Here is a 12,036-nt window from a genome sequence, read left to right on the forward strand (position 1 = left end):
AATAGGAAAGGGTTTAGCAGTGGGTTAATCGGTGATTCACTGTACTCTCCCACTGGTTATAAGGCAATCTTCTGACTTCCTCTTGTGCTTAGACTTCTTTTCTTGGTCTTGCCATTTGTAAAGGTGCAACCTGCTTTGAGAAGGAGAGAGAATACGTGACCAGGACTTACAGCTTGTTTCACAGTGTGCTGAGTCACAATGCTGTCTTTTATAACAGTGTTGCCTTTGAGACATTCGTTTTTTCATCTGCAGCAGTTTTCATGAATAAATTACTTTAAAAAAACCCCAGTGAATTTGTGAAAAGGTCTTTTTGTGCCCTGTAATTATCTCATAGAATTTAATCTGGGAAGGTACTGCCTAAAATGCTTAAAGCAATGAAGTAGACAATGTTTAACTCATGCTCATTTTTAAAACAAATCTGTTTTCTGATACTTACAATAATGATGAGGTGTAATTTTAATATATTGTGTATTGTCCATGCTTGAATATTCTTTCTCTGACAGGACCATTATTCTACCTAAAACTAGCAGAATTACTTTTTTTTTTCACTTGTAAAAAATTAAATTGCTATTTTCTAGCTCCTATAACAAAAGGACCTAGAATTTATCACTTTTTAAACAACAGAGCTCCATATGAATTGAAAATTAAATATAAACAAACCACCCCAGTGAATATCTGCCATGTAAACTTTAATTTAGCACTTAAAAGACTGGATACATAACTTCCATTCTATGAATACTACCTACTTAAAAGATACCTATTTGTATTACAATAAGTGCTTAGCAAACTGAAGGTTGTACTAGCGGGTCTATTACAACAAGGTAGTTTCAGAAAGTTGTAAATTAAGTTTCCTATATCTTTGAGTGTGAGAATGCAATTTTTTTAAATGTAGGTATAATTACTGAAATCATCTTCTGATGCTCTCAGTTTCTGCCACTTAACTCTGTTATGTGACATCATGCATCAACTCTTTTTGGAAGACAATTACTTAATTGGTTGTGATGATAGTTGATTTCTACTTCCCTCCAGACAAAGATCATTATGATTTACCTTCTCTGAGCTCCTTAGTTCCGCGAGGCTTTTGCATTGAAGAAGGATTGACAGAAAGCTGTTACTACCTTATAGCTGCTACCATCTACATCTCCCCTCCCATGCTGTTTAACTGGCAGAATCAGAAGGCAGATCTTCATAGAGTGTGGCTCACCTGGGATTTAGTCCCCCCAGTCCAACATGGTTTTTTTTTAGCTGCTAAATTATGAAGACTGCAAGCTGAAGGTAGGATACCACAAACAGGAACAGTTTTCCCATTTTATAGATGTTATTTCTGCAAATTGAAGACAGAAGATGAGAATTCTTCAACATCATTGAAGTTTGGTATTGTAGAGAGGATTTCAATATCTTGCCAATGTCCACAATGATGAGGTCATTGACTACCTTGAAAGATCTGAACATTGGAAATTAACATCCACAGGACCATAAACAAGAAACTTTTATATGATGAGCAACAGGCCATAATTTTAGAAACCCAGCCTTCACTTCCACATGGACAATTCTGCCCATTAAGAAACTACTGTGCAGTTATTATCACTAATCTGTGCTTATGCAAGTGATTCATAGACCAGACAAGGAAGAAGAGGCAGACAAAATATTCTGTAAGCAGCTGGGAAAAGTCTCACAGTTTCTAGCCTTTGCTCTCTTGGGGGACTTGAACATACAAATGTCTGCTGGAAATACAATACAGGTGCATGGGGAACAGTCTAGGAGGTTCCTGGAGTGTGTGGAAGAAGGGCCAGAAGGCACATCCAGGGAACTACAGGCCTGTCAGATTGACCCTGGTGCTGGGAAGGTCGTGTTGAGTGCCATCAAGCAGCACGTGCAGGACAACCAGGGAGGGGATCAGGCTCAGCCAGCATGGGTGTTTCAAAGGCAGATCCTGCTTGACAAACCTGATCTCCTACATGAAAAAAGGCCTGTGGATGAGGGGAAGGCTGTGCATGTGTCTACCTGGACTTCAGTAAACCCTCTAACACCATTTCCCACAGTACTGTCCTGGAAAAACTAGCTTCTCATGACATGGATTGGAGCTTTGTTCACTTGGTAAAAAACTGTCTGGACATATGGGCCCAGAAAGTGGTGGTGAAAGATGCTCCATCCAGCTGGTGGCTGGTCACTTGTGGGTTTCCCCAGGGCTCACTACTGGGGCCAGTTGTGTTTAATATCTTTATCAATGATCAAAGGCATCAAGGACACCCTCAGTATGACACCAAGCTGGGTGGGAGTGCCATTCTGATGGAGGGCAGGAGGGCAGAGGGACGTGGACAGGCTGGATAAAAGTGGTAAGGCCAGAGTCATGAGGTTCAACAAGACCACGTGCCAGGCCCTACACTTTGGCATCAATAGCCCCATGCAGTGCTACAGGAAGGGGCACAGTGACTGCAAAGTGGCCTGGTGGAGAAGGACCTGGGGGTGTTGGTTGACAGTGGCTGAACATGAGCCAGTGTGTGCCCAAGTGGTCAACAAGGCCAGTGGCATCAGCAATAGTGTGGCCAGCAGGACCAGGGCAGTGATTGTTCCCCTGTACTCTGCACTGGTGAGGCCACACCTCAAGCACTCCATTCAGTTTTGGGCCCCTCAATTCAGGAAGGACATTGAGGTGCTGGAGCAAGTCCAGAGAAGGGCAAAAGAGCTGGGGAAGGATCTGGAGCAGAAGTCCTGTGAAGAGCAGCTGAGGGTGCTGGGGTTGTTTAGCCTGGAGAAAAGGAGGCTCAGGAAGACCTTATTGCCCCCTGCAGCTGCCTGACAGGAGGTTGTAGTGAGACTGGGGGGTTGCTCTTTTCTCCCACATAACAAGTAATAAGACAAGACTCTTGTGAACAAAAATTAGCAATTATATTTGAACTTTAATAAACCTATAACCTATTTCACAGAACTGTTGCATGTATTCATTGCTTTTGGTAATTAAGTGCAGTGTACGATGACTTAATATCATCTGTCAAGCTCAGTATAGTTGTTTATTCTATTATTGTCTATTCCTGAGCGTGTCAAATAATGTGAGGTGATGTGCAAGCACAGAATAAATAAGAGTTCTCACTCTGAAGTTCCTTCCATTTCCATATAACATAGCCACATAAGAGAAACTGCAAGGAAACAATGAGATCACGCTGAATGGCAATGATCTTGGCATACCAGCAACTTACTCTAAATAAAGTTATTTTCCTGTGCACTGTGACCAAATTTAGACAAAAGACTAAGGGACATATTCAGTGAGATATTTCCCTGGAAAATACAGGGAATTGTGATGGTGGTGTAAGTGGTAACATAAAACCACAAAAGTTTGTTTTAGAAATGCAGGTGGGCACAGTGTTTTTTCTTTGGATGCAAAGTTTATCAATCTATAAAGTTAAGCACAAAATTTCAGTTAATATTGTGGGAAGAGAAGAAATACAGAGGCAGAATAAAAAATATTGAAAAGGTTAATTTGGACTTTTTAGGTTAAATTCAGAAGATTTAAGAGGCATTCAAGCAACAGAAATCTTTGTGTTCAGTAACTATGACACATACACTCCCTGTGCAGATTGAGTTTTTCTTCAATTCACCCAGTAAGTGAATGATGAAGGAATCATTCTTTTTTATTCCTTTTTTCCTTTGTCTAAAACACTATTCAACCCTTCCAGCAAAATGCAAGGGTTAAACTGAAACACATCACACCAAGAACATCACACAGACTAATGGCAAAGGCTGTTCCAGCAATGGGATAAAGAAGGGTGAAACTGGTGGTCTGTGTAGGGTAGGTGCTTACATGCTTGGGAAGATTCACAGCCAAGGAATTACTCAGCCTGGGTTTGTAAACACTATTTAAATCAACTTGTCATCCTAGTCTTTTCCTTTATTAAAATGTCTACTTGGAAGCATGCTTTCTTCAAGTCAAAATTATTTTCTTCCATTCAAATGTGTTGACTGTTTTGTTTTCTTTAAATTGCTTTACATCAACACTAAACTGAAAGTAGTTGCCTTCTGTTTCCCTGAAAACAACAACCAGCTCTTCTTAGATGTCAACACTGTTACAATGTTTCTCATCCATGTGATATATAAACACGGTATTGATAATCTACGAAGGCATGAGGAAAGAGGATTTAATTTATGGCCGAGCAGGGAAGTGGAGCAGTGGTGGGAAACCAAGAACTAAAGCTCAGCAAGAAAAAATTGCCTTAATACCACTGCTCTCAGAGGACATGAGCAAGGCAAAAGGAAAAGTAGAGGGAAGACCTTTGCAATTATGGCAGTCTGGGTGAGCTGGGAGTTTAATGGGTGAACAAGAAAGGCTGGGCTGACTATTCACAGCAGGAGTGGTGCATATTTACCTTCAGTCAATGTGTAAGGATCATGGGACAGTTTCTTGCTTCAAGTTATGGGTGGGAAGAAGGAAAGATCAGTGTTCCCTTTCCTGTATTCATAGGCTGCCCTGGCGTGCTGTTGAGTTCAGCTGTACTGAAAAATACCAGTGAGTGGAGATTTACAGAAGCCACACTGAGAGATTCTGGCCCTGGCTGTTCCTCTTCTGTGAGGTTGTGAGTAACTTTGGTTAGAGGCATGAGAGATGCTTGAATTTTCAAAGCTCTGCAATGTAAATACACAGAGTTGGTTACATCGTTTGGAAATTAAAGATTGCTTTAATCTTCAGTGACACATTTATGAAATATTGCTTTAGATTCTGCTTCATGCTTCACAGCCAACAGAGTTTATTTCAGAAACAAAGGCAATTTAAAAGAACCCATAGATTACTTTGGCTATGGAAGAGTATAAATTATCCCTAACTAAATTTTGTCAGTAGAGTATGTTGAAATATTTAGATAAAACATGCATTTGACATTTATTACATAATGGTCCCTTTCCATACACTTCAAGTCAGAAGAAGGGAACATGGGGTGAATTATTATGGGGCTGGCGATCTTTTTGCTGACATAAATGGTAATGGTTAAGGATGGAAAGCTCAGACATTTTTTTTAATTAGCTCTTTGTTTGTTTGGTTTGTTGTTTTTTTTTTTAGTATGGTGCAGTACTGTGCAATCAGACAGCATTGCATTAAAATTCCAACATTAAAAATACTGTAAACATGTAAAAATGTATCTTGATGTGGCAGATGCTGTTGCTAAATATATATTTACTAGGATGCAGAAGAAATCTTTCTGAGGTAAAAGCAAGAAATCTAAGAAATCTCTTGATTAAGTTAAATGTTTAGCCATGACTCCTGCCCCAGATTCCTCACAAGTCAACAGCTTTTGAACATGTAGTCTCAGCAAAATGCTATTTCCAGTCCCAGTCTTTTGTGGAGATATATTTTTCAGGGTAGAATTGCTATTTTCACTGCTAATTTTGCTTTCTCACATAGATATTCTCATAATCCCCAAGACTAAACACAGAACTTACTATGGGAAATGAAATATTTTTCACCAGCTGAATCAATTGTGGCAAGTATCAATAGCACGGACCACTGTGCATGAGCCAAGAAATCTGTGAGTGACCCTTTCACTGTTTTGCTACTAGCTGGTGGCTCTGGGTGCTCTGCAAACAACCCTCATGCTCCACATTCAGGTTTCTGGGGGATACAAGGCATGTTCCCAGCCCTTGCTGGAGTCATGGCTCTACTTCCCAATTTATCCCACTCGCCCCAGAGCACCTGGAACAGGTTTCTGGAACAGGTGCATGCCATTGGTGTCCTATAGGAGCCATCTGTATCTGTCCACACCTTTTGGCTGGAGACAACAGCTAACCCAGATTTGCTGCTGTCTGAGGCTGCAGAAAGAAGCTTAATGCAGTTAGCAAACTGTTAACAAGCTGTTAGCAAACAATTCTCTTTTTTATTAAATGTAATTACATACCAAATTCTTTCTCCTGATCCTTGTTCCTTTAGGCTCAAAGCAGAAAAAGAAAAAAAAAGCCTCCTTAAAAACCATTTAAATATATTCCCTCAAGACTGTGCCTAATGCGTGCCTTTGCAAATTGCCAGATGTAAGGGGAGAGGTAGTTACTGTCTACAAACTCTATCTTATTTTTGTTTATGCAAGTGAATAGGCAAATACAGATGGTATTGGAGTGAGAAAGGCAAAAAAAATTTCCAAAGCACAGCTGGTTCTCCAAGATATGTGCAAATCCATACTATTTCTTATCATGATTAGAGAAGATTCAACTACCCAGTCCACAAAACTCAAAATTTCACTGTTCTGCTTTCTAAGCACTGGTTATGTATACTACTTGTTCTCCAGTTAAAACTGCATTTCCCCAGTTTCAGTCAATATTGCCATCTTAAATAGTAAAGAAACTGAAGAAGACTATGGTTTGCTCCTCTGTGCTTTCACTTGCCAGTTTTCCAGCTCTCATGCTTTTCCCATGAGACACTGTACTATGAATGAAAATTCATAATTGACTATATTTAATGAAAAGCATCATTTAGATAACTGCATGTTGCTAACAAAAGGTGCCAATGATTACCCAATACAGCACTTCAGGACAACTTATCAGGAGCTTTAGTTAAATTGAACACTGTTTTCAGTAGGAAATTCAGTCCTTCTTCAGCGCCAGCCATTTCCATGTTATTTCTTTATTCTGGAGTTTCTCTCTTTAGTACAATTCATTTTTTGTGTCAGGAATCACAGACAATGCTTCTGTCCTCGATTTTCCAGTTTTGCAAAGCACATACAAAAGCCACTTTAATCTCATTAATATTCATATTCATATTTTTTACCTGACAGAATTGAAGGAAACAGACTAAGGAGTTATTGGTTACCTTTGAGACTTCTTCTTTTTATAAAAATGTATATTTTCTAATGCTTCTTGAATATGTGTAGAAACTCAAATAGCTTACTTTGGGAAAAAAAAGCAATCTAAAGTCCTACCACTGTTACAGGGTGTTGTGGTTTAACCCTAGCCGGCAGCCAAGCCCCACAAAGCCACTGGCTCACTCTCCCACCTGTAAGATTGGGGAGAGATTTGGAAGAGTAAAAGGTCGAGAACTCATATGTTGAGATAAAGACAGTTTAAAAGGGAAAGCAAAAGCTGTGCATGCTAGCAAAAAAAAAAAAAGGATTTAATTCACTGCTTCCCATGGGCAGACAGGTGTTCAGCCATACCCCGGAAAGCATGGCCCCATCACGTGTAACAGTGACTTGGGAAGAAAAACAACATCACTCCAAAAATCCCCCATTCCTCCTTCTTGCCTCACACTTTATATCCTGAGCATGAAGCCATAAGGTCTGGAATGTCCCTTTGGTCACTTTGGGTCACCTGTCCTGGCTGTGTCTCCTCCCAGCCTCCCATGCACCCCCATCTCCCTTGCCATTGTGGCAGTACAAAAAGCACAAAAGGCCTTGGTTTTATGTAAGCTCTGCTCAGCATCAACAAAAACATCTATTATCAACCCTGTGTTCAGCACAAATCCAAAACACAGCCCCATGACAGCCAGCATGAAGAAAATTAACTCTACCCCAGCTGAAACTAGCATATTCTAATAACACACAAATTAAAAAGCCTCCTGTGGTACTACTAATATTGCATGACTTCGTCAGGCAGAAGACTTCCTGACATTTTCCCCTTATTTAAATAAGGATGGTATCTCGTAATTCAATAAGGCAGAACTATTTCTGCAACAGAACTGCTTCCATTCCAGGAAAAAAGCCCCACCAATCTCTACAGCTCTCATCTTTATTAGCACACTGCCTTTTAAATCCTCAAAATACTCCTGCATTTTGTGAACAACCACTTAATTTTAAAAGCTCATCATAAAGTGTAAATAAATCCATATCCAGTGCAAAATGATACTTTACTGTCAGTTTGGGTATAGAAGAGATGTAACCTGCACAATCAAACAGCTGTTGAGCTACCTAACACAGTGGCAACCTGTTCATGACTGGGCTTTGTTCATCTTAATAGTTACATTAGAGCTTAGTGCATTTTGCCAAAGCCAATCTGTAGCACTACACAGTTGTTATTGTGCTAAAATATTTCTTTAACTACACTAAAATTATATAAGCCTTAAAAGTAGTCATGGTCTGTGTTCTTGGAGTGGTATGTAGCATATTTTTGCCAAATGAGTTGCGTAAATCTAATTATATTAAAGTTTGTGACAATTGGTCTTCAAAGAATGTTTTGAGATTCCTTCATTTGCAGTAGGTGAGCTCAGGAGGCCCTTGGCACCTTCCCTTGGAGCTCACGTGCAGCTTATCCATGTGTTTCCATGGGGGCACTGCCAGAGGTCTGTGCACTGCTTTTCTGGCCGCTCCCAGCTGTAGCTCTGGGACAAAGAGGTCTTGAGATGTGTTCTACATTATTCCTTTCTAACCTCATGCCCTTTAGAGCTCACCTTGCTTCTTCAATAACTAATTTTAATTATCAGTCTTTGGATTTCAGACACAGAATTCTAAGTAATAAACTTTCAAAGAGTTTACTACATCAAAATAGATCTTGAATTATCTCTCCTGTTGACTTTGCACCAACACTTTAATTTATTTCATAGGAATGAACAGAATTTTCTGAAAACCAAATGTTGGTCTCATGTTGACTCTATTCCTACATTTATTCTAAGTGATGTTTCTCTACTGTAACTGAAACAGAATTCAGAAACAAGTACCAGATCTTTCTTATCCAATTTAAGTGAAATGTAAGAGGTATGATATATCTTTTTCAATGATGCATCAGAATAAAAGGATGATACCTAAATCCTATTCTTTCAGAGCTGTGGTAAAGAAAATATTTAAAACTATCTACACATGAAGACATAAATCTCTTGACCTTTAAAAGCTGAGAAAAATATCAGTGACATGATATTTTAAACTGTGTCTCAAGTTACTATAAATGGGTAGCAATAATAAAAAAGAAATCAATAAAAGAAATCTAGAGGATCTATAATTCCATTTTGGATTACAACTGGTAAAATAACTTGAACTGGACGATACAGCATAAAAATTTGTGTGGAACATCACAAATATATTTTGCAGAAAGGTTATATATATTTTAAAAAACAATGAATGTGTAATGTATGTTACTGAAATTTGACCTCCCCTCCCCTTCCACCTACCCCCCCACTGAAAAAAAGAGTTGTTTTGCTTTAGATAAAGCTAATTTTAAAAGGATACAACATCCCCAAAGAAATGAAATATTTTGTTTAGTTCACAATTAAAGTATGAAAATCAATTTATAGAAAGACTGCTGCTTCAGTTTCCTACTCAGTATTTTTCACTTTCCTAAAAGGGGACCAGTGTTGATTCCTCCTGCTTCATTCTTCCTCAAGACCTTTAGGATTAAGTTTATAGGAACTTCTATTGAAAACTGCATAAAAATGGGAAAGAACATTAGGATTTATCTCACTTCTTCAATCATCAAAAACTGGAATTGTGCAACTTGTGTTATTTGATGCTCACCTGTGGTTGTCAGGAGCTGCAATTTATATTAGTGTGGGGTTTTTTGATAGTGAAGGGGAGACTGTGCATTTTCTTTTTTTGAAGACAAGCAAGTTGTATAACTCATGAGAAACTGCTGATGCAGACAGCTTAGCAAGTTTCAAGGAAGTGATTGCATATTTATGTGGAATAGAAGAACCTTCACATTTGCATTAGGTAGGATATAAATAAATCTGAAGGGCTTGTCTTCCCCTAATTGTATAGCATTTTATCTTTATCAGTGGAATTTAAGCAATATAACCTTCAATTTAGAATGAATGAAAATCTAGATGCAAAGAACACGTGGTATCTATTTAAAGGGAACGATCAATGCCATGATAGTCATATTCTCAACTATATACCTGTGCTCATGCTTATGATCAAGGAATTTATAATTCTCAAGTGACTGGGTTAATGAACTACTTGCCATGTCTGTAACCAAAGATATTTATTTCTGTTGACCACTCGATTACAGAACACAAAAGTATTACCTTATTTCAGGTTGTGCTGCTGCATGAGTGGTCTTGAACCTATTCAACAGTTCAGTGGGAAAGGGCATCTGTGCCTACCAAGAAGAGTTTTGGGGAGACACAGAGGTTGTATCCAGCACCTGAACAAGTGACATCTTTGCCTTTGCCACAGATTTCTTCTGACAGAAAACATGTCCCTCTTTGCTACTATAAATACATTTATATACCAGCAGTTTCAGATGAGGAACTAGAGTAAACATCTCCCCATCAAAAATCAGTGTTATGTATTGTGCTTTTTTCTAAACAACATAAAAAGATCTTTGCCAACTACTTTCTGAAAAACAAGCAGCAATGTTGAAAAGTCAGCTATGATGAAGAATGTCCACTTATAATTATACAATTACATGGCCTAAAGTGTTAATGTATTTTCAATGCATCCTCTTTTTGCTGTTAACTGTAATTTGTAAGTTTAGAGGCTGGAAGCACTTAAAAACTTCTCTGGCTGAGTTTGGTTATTTTTTGGAAACATTTTTTTAAAAGAGTAAATACAGATTCAGCTTGACTAAGTTATTTTACAAATATTTGTAGTCTTAAAAACTATTTATGTCATAACACAGAATCACAGGACAGTTAGGGTTGCAAGTGACCTCTGGATATATTCTAGTCCAACCCCCATTCCAAGGCAGGACACATTTTGATTTGAAATATTTTGTTCTGACAACAATGAATGATGCAGAATTTAATTTCAAAACTCATTGAATCTTTCTGGATTTAGTGTATTTTCTGGGATTTTTTGGATTTAGGAGAATTAAATGAAATTATTTGTGGTACGTCATAAGCTTGCTCACCGACAACTTGTCCTTTGAATATGAAATGTATTACAGTTGAAATCTCTGATACTTTTTTAGTTTTTTATTCCCTAAATCTGACTTTTGTCAGCTCTATATCTGGCAATTTATCTCACATTTTAAAGAATGAATTGAAAATTAAAGACAATGTGAATCTTTCAACAGCTCTGTGATCCATTAAATAGGATTTCAATCTGTTATGCATACTCGTTTTCTACATACCTTCAGCATCCACTATTTCATGTACAATAACTATGTTAAGATCTTCAAATTTAATTCACCCTCACTAGTGAAGACATGCAGTAATGGTTCTGTCTTGAGATACTGTCTGCAACTTTGACCTAGTTCCTCCTCACAGTCTTACTGCTCCTCTGACTTCTCTTGCTAAGGAAATAAAATTTATTTTACATTAGGGAGATATATCTATGTGTTTTCAGATCTTGGGATCTGTTTAGATTAATCTGACTAAACCCCAGTAAACTGTGGTCACAGGAACCATGCAGCCACTGGACAGTGGCTCCAAGCAACAAAGGACTGATGTGCAGATGAAGTCAGTATTTGCTGGGTGGGTCCTAGACAGGGTGTTTGTCCATGGCTTAACAGTACACCTAAAGAGATTTTCACTTCTCTGTATTACTGAACTTGTTCAGTGCAAACATGGCATCACTGAATATCAAAATTATCCAGCTGGCACAAACCTATCAAAATTTAGGTCTTCATAGTGTCTCCTTTATGAGTATTTCCATGTCTGTCTTGTTGTAAAGTAAGGTAAACCAGCTTCACTTATGTTTCAAATTCTCCTCAAAACAGCAAAATAATCAGTAGCAAAGAAGATGTGAGGGAAAACTGAAGCTGCAGAAAAAAAATTAACCTTTTCCCTTTGAAGTTTTAAGTAAAAGAAGAAAGCACAGGATAAGAACCTGTCCATGCAGACTCAGGAGGTAAAGCTTTTGAGCTTTTGGCAGAGAGGAACAGCTCATGTCCATGGTCTGCTAGGCTCATGCAAAAAGCCCAGATGAGAGCTCCCTTATTTGTCTCTGCTTCAGTATCAAGAAAGTGAATACTATAAATGTGACTTAAGCAATTTTAAAGCTTTTTGGTGGCAAATGCCCTCATGGTTTTTCTGATGGAAGTCAGAATGAATGCGTCTGAGAACAACCAGACCTGTATTTGTTATAGACAAAAACATGCTTTATCATTTATTTTCATTGGCAATAAGTTCTAGAAGGTTTAATATAGGGAAAGATCATTTCAGCGTAATATATCCAAGAAGGTGGCACCCATCTG

The sequence above is a fragment of the Lichenostomus cassidix genome, chromosome 2 (assembly GCF_008360975.1).
Source record: "Lichenostomus cassidix isolate B80296 chromosome 2, HeHo_3.0, whole genome shotgun sequence".
NCBI classification, from domain to species: Eukaryota; Metazoa; Chordata; class Aves; order Passeriformes; family Meliphagidae; genus Lichenostomus; species Lichenostomus cassidix.